We start from the raw sequence: 16713 nt of genomic DNA on the forward strand, positions 1-16713 counted from the left end.
GGTGGGCTTTCTGGGAACCTGCTCCTTCATCCTGCAATGTCTCTCTAGTGCCCTCGACTGACAAAATTTAGTTTGATGCCAGCTGGTGCAGGGTGCAGATCTATTTTTATGAATGAGACAATGAAGTAAAAATTTGGAACCAAGAGGCTACAAATTAATAGCGGGCACACATGGTATATCTCTTTTATCTTTTTATTTTTATTTTATTTATGTGTTTTTATTTAAGTGGATTTCTTATAGACAGAATACACTTGGGTCTTGATTTTTAAAAACAGAATCTGACGATCTCTGAATTTTAATTGAGGTATTAGACCATTTATAGCAAATGTAATTATTAATATGGTTAGATTCAATCCTACTATTTTACTTGCTGTTTTCTAGAGAATTATTTTTTATTAGCTGTTTAATTGTTGTTTAGTTATTGGTATTATTGTTCCCTTTGCCCCTTTCTCCCACCTTTTATTGGATTAATTTTTTAATGGTTCAGTATGTTTCAATTTATTATTTATTTATGTTTTAGTATATGTCAATTTAAAAATATGAACTGGGTAACTATTAAAGTATTCTATAACAATTCAATCAAAATGATTACAAAGTTCTCAGATTTCACTCTCCTAAAAATGAAAAATTATGAACCTGGAGAAATGTTTCTATTCTGCACTAAGAATCCTATTCCAAAGAAATGGTCAGACAAAGGTTTGTATCAGTAAACTGTCTATCACTTTGGCTCACTTAGATATATTTCTTGTGATGAAATTTTGGGGCTGACTGATGGCCAGTGTTTCAAAAACCACTTGGGACTTGTTTCCTCCAGGGAATGAAGATTCTATTTCTGGTATTCTGTAAGTTATATCTAAAGACCAACTGCATAACCTGGAGAAAAGAAGATACACAACACCCTAATGGCTTAATTTGCAAGTAATCAATTACAGGTATTACTCTATTCACGGTGTGTAGACCGTGATCACACCTGGCTATTTTTTTAGACAGCATGAGAGGATTACCACCAATGTATGAGATAAGGGAGATGACAATGAACACCAGAGATCTACACTCTGTGTGACCATAAATCAAAATGATATGTTGCTAAAATAGCTGTCTGTTTATGATGGAAAGCAGGGTATGGACAACTGCACAGAAGTTAGCTGTGTCTGGAAATCAGCTTGGGAAAACAACAAATCTCTAATTGAATAGTTAATTGAATAATGGTTCTGATGGAGCACCATTCCTTATAATAATTCTGGTAATGAGCTTATTCCCTCACTCAGGAAAAATGGTTTGACATTTTCATCACTATTGAATCTTCTGTCTCTAAAGGCCGGTGGTCAGGTTTGGTAGAAACCGAGGTAAAGAAATGTCTGTGTGTGAACTATGATGAACATTATATATGATAGAATGTATGACTGGTGGGTGAGGCCTTTGGTAATGTTCTCTAATAAACTAACTGCCAGAGATATAAAGATAATTTATCATCCCTGAGGTATAATCTGTTGGGGTTGGACAGATAAAGAAATGTCATCCCTATAGACTAGGTGGACAATACTACATAATGATACCTGGAACTTGATACCTGTGAAACCTTTATTACATTAGCTAGGATATGGTTCTGTCCATAAACCAGAGGTAACGTAGAATTCACTGAACAGTTGTGGTCTCTAGTCACCACCTAGGACAATGGAGATTGTAATATGTAAGGTCATTTCTGTTGAGAAAGAATGGAGAATCACAGTATAATTTAAAGTGTGATTGATGTATTATTATTTTAATCTCTGCCAAAGCTATACGGTAAACATAGAATTATTATTTCATTGATTGAATTAAATGACTATCAGACTTATGTAAACAATGATCCCTATAATAAGAAAATATTATTCAGATTAAAATTTACCACTTATTAACACTCACAGAAAATTTTTGGATAAATTTCTTTGTATGTTATCTGCAAAATGGCTTTTCAATGGCTTTTATAAACCTCAAAAGAGGAGAGTTCTCATATCATAATAAATTGTTATAAAGTAGTATTAAGACTGAACAATTTGGTCAACCAAAAAAGAATAATTAGGATGTGCTAGGTGAAGAAAGGTTTGAAGTAATAATCTTCTCCATACCTAATGGTGCTCAAAATAATAGGAATGATAAAATATGATGACATTTTTCCTAGACCTATCTTTCAGATTCTATGGAAACTTTTGATACTCAAATTATATTTAGCATTAATATATTTATTCATTTAAATATCCTATATATAATACTTTGAATAGTAACAAAAAACCTTGTTTGTTTGACTTACTTTTTCTGTTCATCATGTAAACCCAGTCTGTAACTTGAAGAAAGAAATTTCTGAGTAAAAAAAGGAGATCAGAGTTCCAATCTATAGTGATATTATTTCTTATTTAAATCAAAGGGTTAGAAAGTGCTTTCTCTAAATTCATATACAATTGTATAGATTTCTTCATCCACATATTTTCTACAATATTGTACAATAAGGTGATGCTTTTTTTTAAATAGTTCTCATCACAGAAGCCAATTTTGGTTAAAGATCTTACTGAAATGAAGTCCTTCAAGTTATTCTGCCTTCTTTTTATTAAGACATTCACTATACTAAGAGTGTCAAACTGTTAGCAGACATATTAAGAAAATACAGTCCCTCTGAAATAATGAAACTTAATATTTTTCCAATGCCCTCTGAAATGATAAACAGCATCGATTATAGAGGAAATGTTTCTATATTTTAGGCTTTTGTAGGAACAAACTAAATCATGCGGTATAATATCACAATTTGAACACATGAAGAATTGTTCTGATTAATTCCCTCTTATTTCAAACCTTGTGATGATGGGATGGGATTTGTATTTATGGTTTTCACAGCCCTTTTAGATAATGATTTGTTAACTTTTAATGAAAACTCAATATATATTGACTAATGGTTATGAGAGGCTTTTACTCATTGATAATATATGCTTTTTGAAATACTCCACTGAATATATTAATCAATATCATCATCCGAGAAATTGTTCCAAAATAGAAATGTTCATGTAGCCAAAGCAGTCTGTTTTAACTCTTCCTACACTTTACAGAACTGTTGGTACACAATTTTGTATAAATACGAATCATATATTATATCTGGTTGTATTTAAGGTTTCAAACTTTATGAGAAATCCCCTATTTCAACTTCAATAACTAACCCACATTTCTGATTTAACGTTGCACAACATCAGGAGTAAACGGGAAGGACAACTCAAGTTCTGGGAGTTTCCTCTGGATGGGATGAAAGAAGATCATTATATTGCTCTCTTTCTACTTATGGTGACAAAATGGCGAGAGAGTCCTGCCTAAAAATTTGATTGCAGGCAAAAAAAGAAAAAAAATAATAATGTTAAATCTTCTGCCAGTTATTTGTCTAAAGGCAAGGATTGCTCTGTTCTTTGGAAAGTTATGGTAATGGGCCTGATCTATTAACTATCAGTAGGTATGACCTAGGTTGACCAACTTTCTCTATAAAAGGCCAGAGAACAAGTGTCATAGGTTTCAAAGACCATATTGTCTGTAATGACCATTCACCTCTGCCATTGTAGTGCAAAAACAGCCATAAACATGGCCGTGTTTCAATAAAACTATGCTGCCATAAAACTTTATTTAAAAAGACACATAGTAAGTCAGATTTGACTTGTGGGCCATAGTTTACCAATGACTGGTCCAGAAATAAGAAGATAGGAAAAGGAAAATTGAAACAGTTCTGCTTGGTAATTGTGGATTCTTCCATTGTGGATCAGGGAAAATTTGGCAGATTGTATCATTACTGTTAGGAGTACTGTTACTGAGAACATCTTGTTTTACCTTAGGAGGAGTGTGTGTGTGTGTGTGTGTGTGTGTGTGTGTGTGTGAGAGAGAGAGAGAGAGAGAGAGAGAGAGAGAAGGAGGAGGGAGATGGAAAGATGGAAAGATACTAAAGAGTGTTAAATAAAGGTACTCTTTAGGGAGATGTGGGCAGATTTCAGGGATCCAGGAAGGGATGATAAAATACACAATGAAGAAACAACAGGAAGCCATTTTCCCTTTATAAGGGAAGACATGGTTTACCGGAGACCTGGCCAGATTTCTTTTTTTTTTTTAATTTTTTAAAATGTTTTTTAAATTTATTTCTGAGAGAGAGAGAGAGAGAGAGAGCTTGAGTAGGGGAGGGTCAGAGAAAGGGGGAGACACAGAATCCGAAACAGGCTCCAGGCTCCGAGCTGGCTGTCAGCGCAGAGCCCGACGCAGGGCCCGAACCCACAAACCATGAGATCATGACCTGAGCTGAAGTCAGACGCTTAACCGACTGAGTCACCCAGGTGCCCCGAGACCTAGCCAGATTTAAACCTCTGAAAGAGGGATACCTTACATGAAGTGTGACCAGAGGAAAAACTCCAACACTTCCAGAACTATGGAGAAACAGGGAAAAATAAATGCCCGGGCCATTGTCTCCCTATGCCCTGAACCTACAGCTTGTACCTCCCATCCACTAGCACCAACTGGGAGTCAGAGGGCAAGGGAGCCCAGGGGATGCAGTCCCTAACTTAAGTGTCTCATAGCACATAGGGAAAAAGAAAAAGGAAAAAAAAATTGAGGAATGTGAGAGTGGCTAAGTATTATTTCCAGAAGTTTCCACAGATGATTAGAACATGGCAGGATCCATGAGGAAACATTGTTTTTGACAATGCACTTGAGGTATAATTCAAATACAATAAACTGTACTTATTTAAAGCATATAGTATTTATTGAATTTGGGTAGATGTGTACACACAGAAAATCACCACCACAATCAAAATAATGAACATAACCATCACCCAAAATGTTTCCTTGTACCCCTTTGTAATATTCTCTACCAAATACTTTTCCATCTCTCATCCCCAGAAAACCACTGACCTGTCCATTTTCTATGATTAGACACTGGTTTACATTTTCTAGAATTTTATATAAATGGAATCATGTCCTACCTACTCTTTTTTTGTTTGGGTTCTTATATTTACACTCATTTAATTATTTTTACACTTATCTGGGTTTTTATGTATAGTACTTCACTCCTTTTTGTTGTTGAGAAGTGTTCATTACAAGGAATGGAATTGGTTTAGCCTTTTGCCTGATGATGAATAGTTGGATTGTTTCTAGTTTTTGGCCATTACAAATTAAAGCTGATACAGATATCTGAGTAATCGTTTTTGGAAAAACATGTAAATAGTGGTTCCCAAAAGATTTGTCTAAGCCCTAAGCCCTGAAACCTGTGAATGTGAGTTTATTTGGAAATTGGATTTTTGCAGATGTAATTAAGTTAGGGATCTTGAGATGAGATCATCTTGGATTTAGAGCGGTCTGTAAATTCAGTGACTGGTCCCCTTATAAAAGAGACACATGCATTCCTAGGAAGAACTCCATCTCATTGTGGATATATTATTATTTTGCATTTTTCTGCATTGTTTGCTAGTATTTTGTTAAACATTTACGCATCTAGATTCATCTGCCCACACCTCCCTAAAGACTACCTTTATTTAACATTCTTTAGTTAGTATCTTTCATGAGGGAAATTGGTCTGTAGTTTATTTGTATCTCTTTCTTATTTAGTATCAGGGAATGCTGTCCTCAAAGAATGAGTTGGAAATTCTTTCCCAATTCTTACATTTTGTGAAAGGGTTATAGAAAACTGATACTTTTTTTTCCCTTAAATATAAGCAGAATTCACCAGTGAAGTCATCTGTGCCTAGAATTTTCTTTGTGAGAAGATTTTTTTTAAGTGTATTTATTTATTTTGGGAGAGAGAAAGAGAGAGCGTGTGAGTGGGTGACATGCAGAGAGAGAGAATCCCAAGTAGGCTCCGCACTGTCAGCATGGAGCCCAGTGTAGAGCTCAAACTTGCAAATCATGAGATCAGGATCTGAGCCCAAACCAAGAGTCAGACCCTTAACTGACTGAGCCACCCAGGCGCCCCTTTGTGAGAGGATTCTAAACTACAAATTACAATTCTTTCCTAGAAACAGCTGTCCAGGTTATCTATTTCTTCCTGAGTCTTGGTAGTTTGTATTTTTTGAAGAATTTGTCCATTTCATGTAAGTGTCAAATTTATGGGCATACTTGTTCAGAACACCTCCTTATTTTCCTTTAATATCTATATAATCAGTTGTATTGTCACCTCTCTCATTCCTGAGATACATCATGTGTGTCTTTTTTTTCCAAATTAGCCTGGCTAGAGGTTCATCAATTTAATTAATCTCTTCAAAGACCCATTGTTGGTTATGTTGTTTTTCTCTTTTCTATTTCATTGATTTCTACTTTGAACTTTATTATTTCCTTTCTTCTGCTCACTTTGATTTTATTTTGCTATTCCTTTCCTAGTTTCTTAAGGTTGACCCTGAGGTCATTATTTTCTAATACGTAAGCTAAGCACTAAAAAATTATAATTATTGCTTTAGCAGGCTCCTGTACATTTACATATTCAGTTTCAAAACACCTTCCCTTTGAACAATTTTAATTTCCTTATACCCTATACATTAATCAGAACTGTGTTATGCAGTCTTCAAATATTTGGGGATATTCCAGATATCCTTCTTTCTTTCTTGTTTATTTCTTACATAATGGCATTACAGCCAGAGATCATAATTTGTGTAACTTGAATCTTTCTAAATTTATAAGAATTGTGTTATGGTCCAGAATATGGTCTATCTTGGTAAAAGTTCTGTGAGCACTTGAAAAGCATGTGCATTTTGCTATTGTTGAGTGGAATGTTCTACAAATGTCAACAAGTTATCTTAGTTGATAGTATCGTTCAAATCTTTGTCTTTACTGATTTTTCATCTACCAATTATTGCAATAAAAATACTGAAACAGGGGCACCTGGGTGGCTTAGTTGGTTGAGCGTCCGACTTTCACTTAGGTCATGATCTCGTGGTTCGTGGGTTCAAGCCCCGCGTCGGGCTCTGTGCTGACTGCCAGCTCAGAGCCTGGAGCCTATATCAGAGTCTGTGTCTCCCTCTCTCTCTGACCCTCCCCTGCTCACGCTGTCTCTCTCTTTCCTAGAAATAAATAAAAAAAAATATTTAAAAAAAATACTGTCAATAATTATGGAATTGCCTATTTCTCTTTACAGTCCTACCAGTTTTTTCTTCCTATATTTAAGTTCAGTTATTAGATATATAACTTTTTTTAATGTTTTAATTTTTTAGAGAGAGAGAGAATCTGAAGCAGGCTTCAGGCTCTGGGCTTTCAGCACAGAGCCTAACGCAGAGCTCAAACCCATGGATTGCGAGATCATGACCTGAGCCAAAGTTGGACACTTAACTGACTGAGCCACCCAGGAATGCAAGGTACATAAATATTTTCAATTGTTATGTTGTCTTGATGACAAGGCTCGTTTATCATTTTGGCATGATCTTCTTTATCTCTGGTAATATTCTTTGTACTGAAATAGACTTTGTCTGATGTTAATATATCTGTCCCAGCTTTCTCTTGAGTAGTATTAGTATGGAGTCTTAGTTTGGGCTGCTATGACAAACTACCATAGACTGGGTGGCTTATAAACAAGAAAAATTTTCATGTTGGAACGCTGGAGGCTGGGAGTCTGAGATAAGGGTGCCCGCATTTGTTGGGTTCTGGTGATGGCTCTTTTCTGTGTTGCAGAGTGCATTCTTCTTACTGTATCCTCACATGACAGAAAGAGGGCAAGAGAGCTCTTTGCCATCCCTTTTATAATGGTACTAATCCCATTCATGAGGGCTCCACCTTCGTGACCTAATTTCTTCCTAAGCCCCTCCCCCTTCACATACTATCATATTTGGGAGTAGAACTTTAACATATATATGAATTTGGGAGGGGATCCAAACATTCAGTTCATTGCATATGGCTCATTTTCATCTTTTTTCATTCTTTAATTTTTAACTTATTTGTGATCTTATATCTTAAAAGTTCTCTTTTAGGTGGTATATTGTTTCATCTTGCTTTTTTATCTAGTCTGACAAATGTTGCCTTTTAACTGGAGTGTTTAAACCATTAACATATAATGTGATCATTGATATGGCTGGGTTTAAATCTACCATCATGCTAATTGTTTTCTATTTTTGTCATCTATTCTTTTTCTTGCTTCACTCTTTTTATGCCTTCTTTCAGATTAGTTATTTTTTTATGGTTCTATTTTGTTTCTCTGATTAGAAGAACAAACATTTCCCTGGTAAGGTGACATTTGAGCAGAGTCCTGAAGAAGTGGGCCTTTTGTCTGTCTCAAGGAAAAACTTTAAGCAGAGGAAAAGGCAAGGTGTAAAACCCTGAGCTGGAGCATATTTACCATTTGGGGATAATAACAAGGTGGCCGGTGTACCCGGAATGGAGTAGAGAGGTAAGAAGGGACATGGGAAGAAGATGGCAGAGGGAGACTGAATGCCAATAGATGGTATGTGAGATCATCTCAGACCTTGTAGACCTTGAAAGACTTTATAAAGTCTTTAAAGAAATAGTTTCCTGGGGGTGTTGATTGAACTTTCTAGGCTTCATCCATACCCGAAAATTAAACAAAACCTTCTCCGAATCATAACCACAATCTGCCTAAAGAGAACCTCAGGAGTAATCTATTTATACTGATTTTCCCATTTTATATTGTTCTGCACAAAAATCCAGCACTCACAGGTCATATCTCATTCTTCACTATTTTCCTCCCAAACACAACCCTTCTAAGGTGTAATTTGGAATTTATGGTCCCTTATATGAAAAATTACCTTCACCATCAACCTCTTTTCTAAATGTTCTTGGCACAGAGTAAAAGTGGATTCTCCCCTATGGACACTGATTCTCTTGCTTCCTTCTTAACTCTAGTCTAATTTCTTTCCTATAATCCTCATACCACTGGCCTGGAGGGTAGATGTCATTCTGTCCCTTCACCAATCTTTCCAGATTAATGTCCTACATCTTCCCTTAAACCACAGCTTCTTTGGTGAATGTGCCATCAGACTAGGAATGTGCTTTGTTTGAACAGGTCTGAGGGACAGGATCCAGTGAATTTCCGAGTCCTTTTCCCTTTTCTATGGCTTGCCTTTAGATATGGACAGTCCCATGGGAGAAAGTTTTCCCAATTACTGTCAGTAATCTCAAGCCAATGGTTTTAAAATCTGGTACATAGAATATATCATTAGAGACATAACCAAATAAGGGTATATCTACACTTAAAGTGGCTCAGAAGATAACAGTAACAGCAAGGCAACAGCAAACACTAGGCAAATTATCGATTCTCTTTTTGGCTCAGTTTATCTTTATTCGTTGGCTACATGTGGTCTTCCTTCATCTACTTCAAGACATAACTCTGATCATTATCTTCTACCTCTCTTGAATTACCACTTTTTTCTCTCTACTAACTGGTTTCCCTCAGTATATGGTTATTTCTTTTACCGTCTTTACAAAGCCTTCTCTTGACCTTACTTTCCCTGCTTACAAGTATCTATTTCTTTTCTTTACAGCAAAACCCCACCAACCATGCCATTTCTCTCATTCCTGAACTAGAATTCTTCTTACTTAAAAGGTCACCAATTTCCTTCACGTTGCTAAATCCAATCGTCAATTCTCAGTTTTTTATTTGGCCTATTATCTCACTGGACCCTCTTCTCCCTTGGTTTTCCTCCATCTGAGGAAATGTTGATGAATAGTCAAGGGTTCCCTTCTGATCTCTATTTTTGTCTCCTTCTACATTCTCTCCCTTATGATCTCAGGCAGTCCAGTGGCTCTAGGAGCCATTTAAATACCGCTAATTCCCCAAAGATTTTTGTTTTTGTTTGTTTTTGTTTTTTCAGAGACAGTGATCAGGGTAGGGCAGAGACAGAGGAAGAGATAGAGAATCCCAAGCAGGCTCCATATTGGCAGCATGCAGGATGCAGGGCTCAAACCTGTTAATCTGTGAGATCATGACCTGAGTTGAAACCAAGAATCAGATGCTTAACCCACAGAGTCACCCAGGTGCCCCCTCCTCCAAAGTTTTAGTTCAGTAAAGTTTAAGAGCGTTTTCAGTTTGAATCTCTCTTCCAACTCCTATATACAACTGCCTACTCAACATCTCACTTGAATGCCTACTAAGAGATTCTGCACACAATTCCACAGTGGAAAAGGGAGGGATTTCCTACCACCATCAAGCAATTCTCTGGACATCAATTGGGGGTGCCAAAACTCAACTGAATTCTGACACTATCTATCTACCTGGCAGTGGTATCAGATTCCATAGGCTAAGGGCTCAGTCCTATAAGAGTGTCCTCTACTTCAGAGGCCAATAACAATAGCTTGTTACTTATGCTTCTGACTGACTGGCTGCAGATTGGAAGTTCCCCCAATTCACTCTTTGGACTTCAGACACCAGCTCCAACTCCAAGTTGTTACCGTGCTTCTGACTGACTGGCTACAAATGATAGGTTCACACAACCCCCTTCTTGGGTTTGATTAACTTGTTAGAACAGCTCACAGAACCCAAGTAACCCATTTACTCACTGGATCATGGGTGTATTAAAAAAGGATACATCTCAGGAATAGCCAGGTGGAAGAGATCCAAAGAGCAAGATGGGAAGAGGGTATGGAGCTTCGATGCCCTCTCAGAGAGTGCCACTCTCCCTGAATCTTTATGTGTTCACCAACCTGGAAGCTCTCTAAACCCTGTTCCTTTGGGGTTTTACAAAAGCTTCATTGATTAAAGCACTGACCATTGGTAACTGATTCTTCCTAGAGGTGGGAGCTGGGGGTGGTGGGACTAAAATTTCCAACACACTAATCACAGGGTTGGGTCCTCTAGCAACCAGCCCCTGTTAGGTTACTTAGTGCTTTCCAAAAGTCACCTCATTAACCTAACAAAAGAAACATTGATTGCTCTCATCACTTGGGAAGGTACAATGGTTTTTAAGAGTTCGTTCCCAGAATAGAGAATGAAGACCAAATATATATTTCTTGTTATAAATCACAACCCTAGGGCTTAGTCCAACTCCAGGTTACCTCTTGAATTCATTGAAGGCAAAAATCTGTTAGTAAGTGTTCTTTTACATTCTTCCAAGGTATGAGCATAGGAAAAATTAAGCCCTTTTACCACCTATTTTATACTGCAAATTTGAAAGGAAAGTTTCAGATCCTGATAGGAGTGGACATTACTGGTTAGAGCAAAGATAGCTAACTAACACTGTTTAAAGTATGAGAGATTCTTAGTTTGCTGCTCCTTAATCTAAACTGTTACTCGTCTTCTCAGTATAAAGTGAAGGTTTAGGAAACAGAGAGACCCTGAAACTCCTTTGCCTGCCTACAAATTCCTGCTATGCCACTTGCCAGCTATGTAATTGTGAACAAGTTTCCTGATCATTTTTGGTCTCAGATTTTTTCATTTCAAAAATAGTGATGATAATAGTTATAAAGAAAAAAAAATGACAAAAATATGTAAACCATCTAGCATGTGATAAATCCTTAATAAATATTGTTAAAAAGAAACCCACAGGCCCCGAATGGCATCACTCAGGCCAAGTTTAAGTGCCAGCTGGGCAGGTTTCATACGTAACCTGACTGCAGTTTCAACCTCCCCCAGAAATGTAAGTTTTAGCCAGGCAGTCAAGAATTTTCTGAGAGCACCAATAAAATAATCTGTCACATGGGCCTTCTCTACCCTCCAAAAGATGAGGTAATCTGAATAAGACCCCTCCCTGTTCCTCCTTGCAAGGGAAGGTGATCTTGCCAGAAACAGTCCTTTCTTGTCTTTTGCTGATAACTTTCTTGCCCCACCTTCCTTCCTATAAAAACCTTGCATTTTGTACAGTTCCTCAGAGCCCCACTCTACTTGCTGGATGGCAGCTGCCCTTGATTCATGACTTGTTTAATAAAGCCAATTAGATCTTTAAATCTACTCAGTTGAATTTTGTTTTTTAGTAATACAAATGGGCTATTATTATCATCATTGTTAACTGGGGTAAATAATATTTATCTTATAAGTAGTGCTAGCCTCTTTTAAATCAAATTTGGATAAAGCCATCATATCACTGGTACATTTTCCAGCAGTGATTTTTTTAAAATTATTATGACAATGAAAATAAAATCATAACATCATGCAGGTCTTCAGTTTTAATTCTTATGGTAAAACTATTTAAAAAAAAAACACAATTCATGGTAAGAGTTGTTAAAATCCAACTGAGTAAATTTGAAGATCTCATTGGCTTTATTCAACAAGTCATGAATGGGGTAGGTCCTAAGAGTGGTACAAAATAAAGGCAGGTACAAAAAAAGAGGCAGAAAGAGAGTAGGGCAGAGAGGTTAAAAGATTAAATTATTCCAGGTAGGGTTACCTTCCTTTAGGGGAGGACAAGGAGGCTTATCTGGCACGTTTCCTCACAAATGCTGATTGAGAAATTCCAGACTAAATGCTTTATTATTATTATTATTATTATTTTACTTATTTAGTTGTTTTATTTTGAGAGAGAGACAGAGTGAGAGAATGCAAGCAGGGGAGGGGCAGAGAGAGGAGAGAGAGAATCCAAAGCAAACTCTGTAAGCGCAGCGCCCTATGTAAGGCTTGAACTAATGGAACCATGAGATCATGACCTAAGCCCGAAATCAAGAGTTGGTGGCTTACCTGACTGAGTCACTCAGGCGCTCCCAGATTAATTGTTTTAAATTCCAGGTCCTAGAAGACGTTTAAACTGCAATTAGGTTAGGCATTAAGTGTTTTTTTTTTTTTTAAGATTTTATTTCTAAGTAATCTCTACACCCCAGGCGGAGCTTGAACTCACCACCCCAAGATCAAGAGTCCCATGCTCTTCCCAATGAGCCAGCAAGTTACCCTGATTAGGTATTAAGTCTTGATGGGGTTTAGCAAAAGTGACTCCATCTTGAGTCTGTTTCTTTTTAATAGAGTTTAGTACCACAAACTAATGAACTCTGAAATATGTTAGCTAACATCAGGTATTCCAGTATTATGTTTTTAAAAATATACTTTAGGGGTCTGCTGGGTGGCTCAGTCAATTGATTGCGGGACTCTTGATTTTGGCAGGGTCAGGATGGGGGCAGGTGAGGTGGGATGGAGGCCCCATCAGTTCCCCACTGAGTGTGGAGCTTGTTTGGGATTCTCTCTCTGCCTCTGCCCCCCCCTCTAAAATTAAAAAAAAAATTAAAAATTACATGTAAGTATATATACACACATACACACACTCTAGTAGCCTCTAAGTTTTCGGATTCCAATATATATCCTATTTAAAGTAAACAATTCTTAAAGTGTGTATTTGTGTGTGTCTAACACCGAGCGCTTACTATATTCCAGAAACACATTGCCCCACACATGCTAGGGGTTGTTTGTTTTTGTCTTTTTGCTTCCTTCCCTGCTTAACAAAACAAAAAACAAAGCTGCTTGGGGGACTAGGGTTGAGACTGAAGAGGGTAATACACTAACGAATTTGCTGAGATAAACGCTATTTTAAAAAGTCATAAAGTCCCCAAATTTTCACTGCATGTCCACTTCTTACATTTAGGCATCAACTACTACGTCCAGGAAATTTTCCCTTCGCCTCCCAAATCCGCGTGAAGGGAGACCATAAAGTTGCTTCGGACGGTTTGCCCAGACTTGCCCCCTGCGTGGAGAATCTGACTCCTGGTGCTAGAAAACCTTAAATGTATAAAGAAACAGGCTGGGATCGNGCCGCCTTCCTAGAATGCCAACCTTTGTCCCTCCCCCTTTGTAAACTATCAGGCCCAGAGGGACACCGAAAACCTTCCTCTCCTAACCTTAGAGGGTATTTGAGGAATTTATTTGGTAGAAGCCTGGCCTTGTGGTTTGGGTTTTGCAGATGCAACTGCCTCCCTTTTCTTTTCGCTGAACAAGGTGTCGGTGGGCGTGGGTAAGACAGTACAGTGCTCTTCCCCCTCCTAATTAAGGAGTGTTTGTAATCTCAGAGGATTTCTGTGGATGGAGTACATACAGTAGGTTTGCAGTACGTCGTTAGTTGTTTTCAGAGTTTCTGGGCGCATGGCTTTGAAGGATCTGTTCAACCTTCAGGGCAGTGCGTCCAGGAGCTGCAATTTGAACAGTTGGTGCTGGGAAGCTTTGGATTTTGGCACTACTCAGAGCAGACAGACTGAAAGCGCTTTCTCCTCCCTCTGGCCTGTGATCACTCCCCGGCTGTGCCTTTTATTAAGCTTGTTGGGGGGGAAAATCATTTTCTGTGGATTTGGTATGGCGTATGAGTCACTCCTCCTCAAAAATGGGACTTTGCCAGCTCTGTTTGAAGGAAAAGGGTGGCTGAGTTTTAAGCTTGGTAGGAGATGAACGATGGGGTGATCGAGAACATGAAAGGATTTCAACATCTAAGACGTTAAGTAATATTTTTTAAAATGCAGAACAACATTGTGAACCATAGGGATACAAATGTATTGTTCTTTAATCTTAACCATTTAATCCTTTTCTAAGTGTACTAGAGAATTCAACACAAGCGACAGTAATTCTTCATTTTTTCCCTGTTCTTTTCCCTCATCTCCTGATGCAAAACCGTTTAGCAGTGTAAGATACACTATTGCCCTGAATGCTTACTGGTCTTCTGGAGAAGACATGCGTCCTCATGTAAAAAGTGGATTTATTTCCTTAAAACCGCATGAAAATTTTGCAGTTTTGGCAATGTATGGATGCAAAGGAATACCCCTCTAGAGTCGACCTTCAGTGTGTGTTAATGCTGAGGAATAGCACTGTAGTCATTTAAAATACTTACACTCGTTCCTAATTATTATAGATTGTGGATCATATTTATTTTCAGGCATTCTAAACTATTGAGATATTACTATTACGATAAAAATTAAATGTATTGTTATTTACTGCGTACTGGAAGTAGATGGTTTCATGAGTGAACTCTTGGTAATGACTATAGAATTCAACTTAAATTTTTTAATCATAAAAGGCAGCCATTTTGGAGCTGAAACATTTTATTTTATTTGGCTGTTTATGGAACTTGATTTTATAACGGTCTAAGTTTTTCTAAGTGACGATATTAGCAAAGAATACAGAAAGATAAGTATATTATTGGATTGAACAATTTAGAAGACATGCAAAAGTTGTTAGATAGGAATGAGAGCATAAGTAAAAAAAGAACACACACAAACTTTAGATTTGCTAGGATAACACGGTTTATAAAATAAGTAATGACAAGGCCTATAGAAAATAGGACATCCAACTTCAAGTGTTCTCAGGCCATGTTCTTGAGTTACTTTGAATCATAGACTCTTGCAGCAGTTTAGAGCTAGAAAGGATCCAGAAGTCATCTGTATCTTGTACAAAACAGATTAACAGTCACTTAAGTCATTGTAAAAAAAAAAAAAAAATCCTGATTTGCTTCTCAATAAAGTTGAGGAATTGCCCCTGGGAGAGGTACCTGCGGCTAGAATGGAGGTAGGCTCTGAGGTGATACAGTAAAACTCGATAGTGTATTATGAGCAGGGAAGCATATGTTACATAGGTAAGGTCTTCCCCCTCCCCCCCCAAGAGAAGAAGGTTATGAAATTGGACATATTCAAAGAAATTATAGAAATGAGCAATTTTTATGATTTATATAACACTGTATGGGTAATTCAGGAAGTAGAGAAGATGAGGTTTCACTTAGGATTAACATTATTTACCAAAAAAAAAAAAACAAACCCAAAACTAAAGAAGTCAAAGAAACCCAACTCAATTTGTGATGAATTCTGTATGAATGAGTACGAGTTGAGGCCTCACGAGACAGGTCTGGGACCGGCTGGCGGGGCATTTATGGACAAAGGACTTTGGAATCCTGCAGATCTGGGTTCCAGTTCCTGGCTTTGCCTCTAACTAGCTCAGCAACACAGAGCGAGTTATTTTTTAGTGCTTAGTTTTCCTAAAATGTAAAATGACAGTGATAGTACCAGCCTTACAAGTTTGATAAAGGAATTTGAAGTGAAAATGGAAAGTGTAAGGGTTGGTGGCTTAGTAACATTGAAGAATAAATAATTTTAATTACATTGCTTCCGAGTTAATTTTGGAGGCAAAGAGCAAGAACTGTAAATGTAGTTATGCTAATATCTTTAGTAACACTTCTGCTGAGATCAGATTGGACATGGCCCTTGGCACACTGTGGGTATGAGATAAAAAATGTTAGACAAGGCTTTCATATAAATTGCAGAAAATTATGCTTGTCAATATAGTTTTTTTTTTCTTTAAAGTTTATCTATTTTTTTAAAGTTTATTCTTGGGAGAGAGTATAGGCATACCTGCATGAACGGGGGAGGGGCAGAGAGAGAGAATCCCGAGAGCAGACTCCGAGCTGTCAGGGCAGAACCCAGTGTGGGGCTAGATGTCATGAACCATGAGATCATGACCTGAGCCGAAACCTAAGAGTTGTATGCTTAACTGATTGAACCACCCAGGTGCCCCACGTAATTTCATGTCATTTTTATGAAGTCATACTTGGAACCTAGTTTTTACTTTCTGTGGGTTTTTTATTTTTTTCCTTTTCCCATGTGTCTTTTGTTTGACAAAAGAAAAATTGGTGGGCTCAAATTTTAAGCTCAGAATTTGGAATTAGAATTACAGTTACAAATTAGAAAATGTGTAATTTTCTACGTAACATGAAATTTGAGTTATCTGGCCGTCTGTTGAATAATGAGTGAACATGAAAGATCACAAGTTATAAGTGATCCTTATTTGGAATTAATTTGATAGCCTCCAGAACATAGTGATTTTTTGGGGGGGGGGGG

The 16713-nt window shown here is 37.4% G+C and overlaps 1 protein-coding gene and 1 long non-coding RNA gene across 5 annotated transcripts in view; one reads left to right on the plus strand and one right to left on the minus strand.

The window, feature by feature from the left end:
• KCTD3 (potassium channel tetramerization domain containing 3) overlaps positions 1 to 16713 on the plus strand; it is an 81922-nt gene that overhangs the window by 16588 nt on the left and 48621 nt on the right. For 2 of the 4 annotated variants that reach the window (XM_077759412.1, XM_077759420.1), the window contains exons 2-3: positions 7194 to 7334; positions 8176 to 8359. The exons of 1 other annotated variant lie outside the window; for it this stretch is intronic. The gene's annotated coding sequence lies outside the window, so the exon portion shown is untranslated. The remainder of the gene's footprint in view (positions 1 to 7193; positions 7335 to 8175; positions 8360 to 16713) is intronic. One more of the 4 variants, XM_077759427.1, reaches the window with a different exon arrangement.
• On the minus strand, positions 1321 to 13649 carry LOC144227718 (uncharacterized). Its single transcript, XR_013334030.1, has 4 exons — positions 13482 to 13649; positions 12596 to 12646; positions 2291 to 2340; positions 1321 to 1666 (listed from the first exon to the last, which is right to left on the minus strand). It is a non-coding gene; the product is annotated as an uncharacterized LOC144227718 (long non-coding RNA).

Source organism: Crocuta crocuta, unplaced genomic scaffold (assembly GCF_008692635.1).
Source record: "Crocuta crocuta isolate KB4526 unplaced genomic scaffold, BGI_CrCroc_1.0 scaffold556, whole genome shotgun sequence".
NCBI lineage: Eukaryota > Metazoa > Chordata > Mammalia > Carnivora > Hyaenidae > Crocuta > Crocuta crocuta.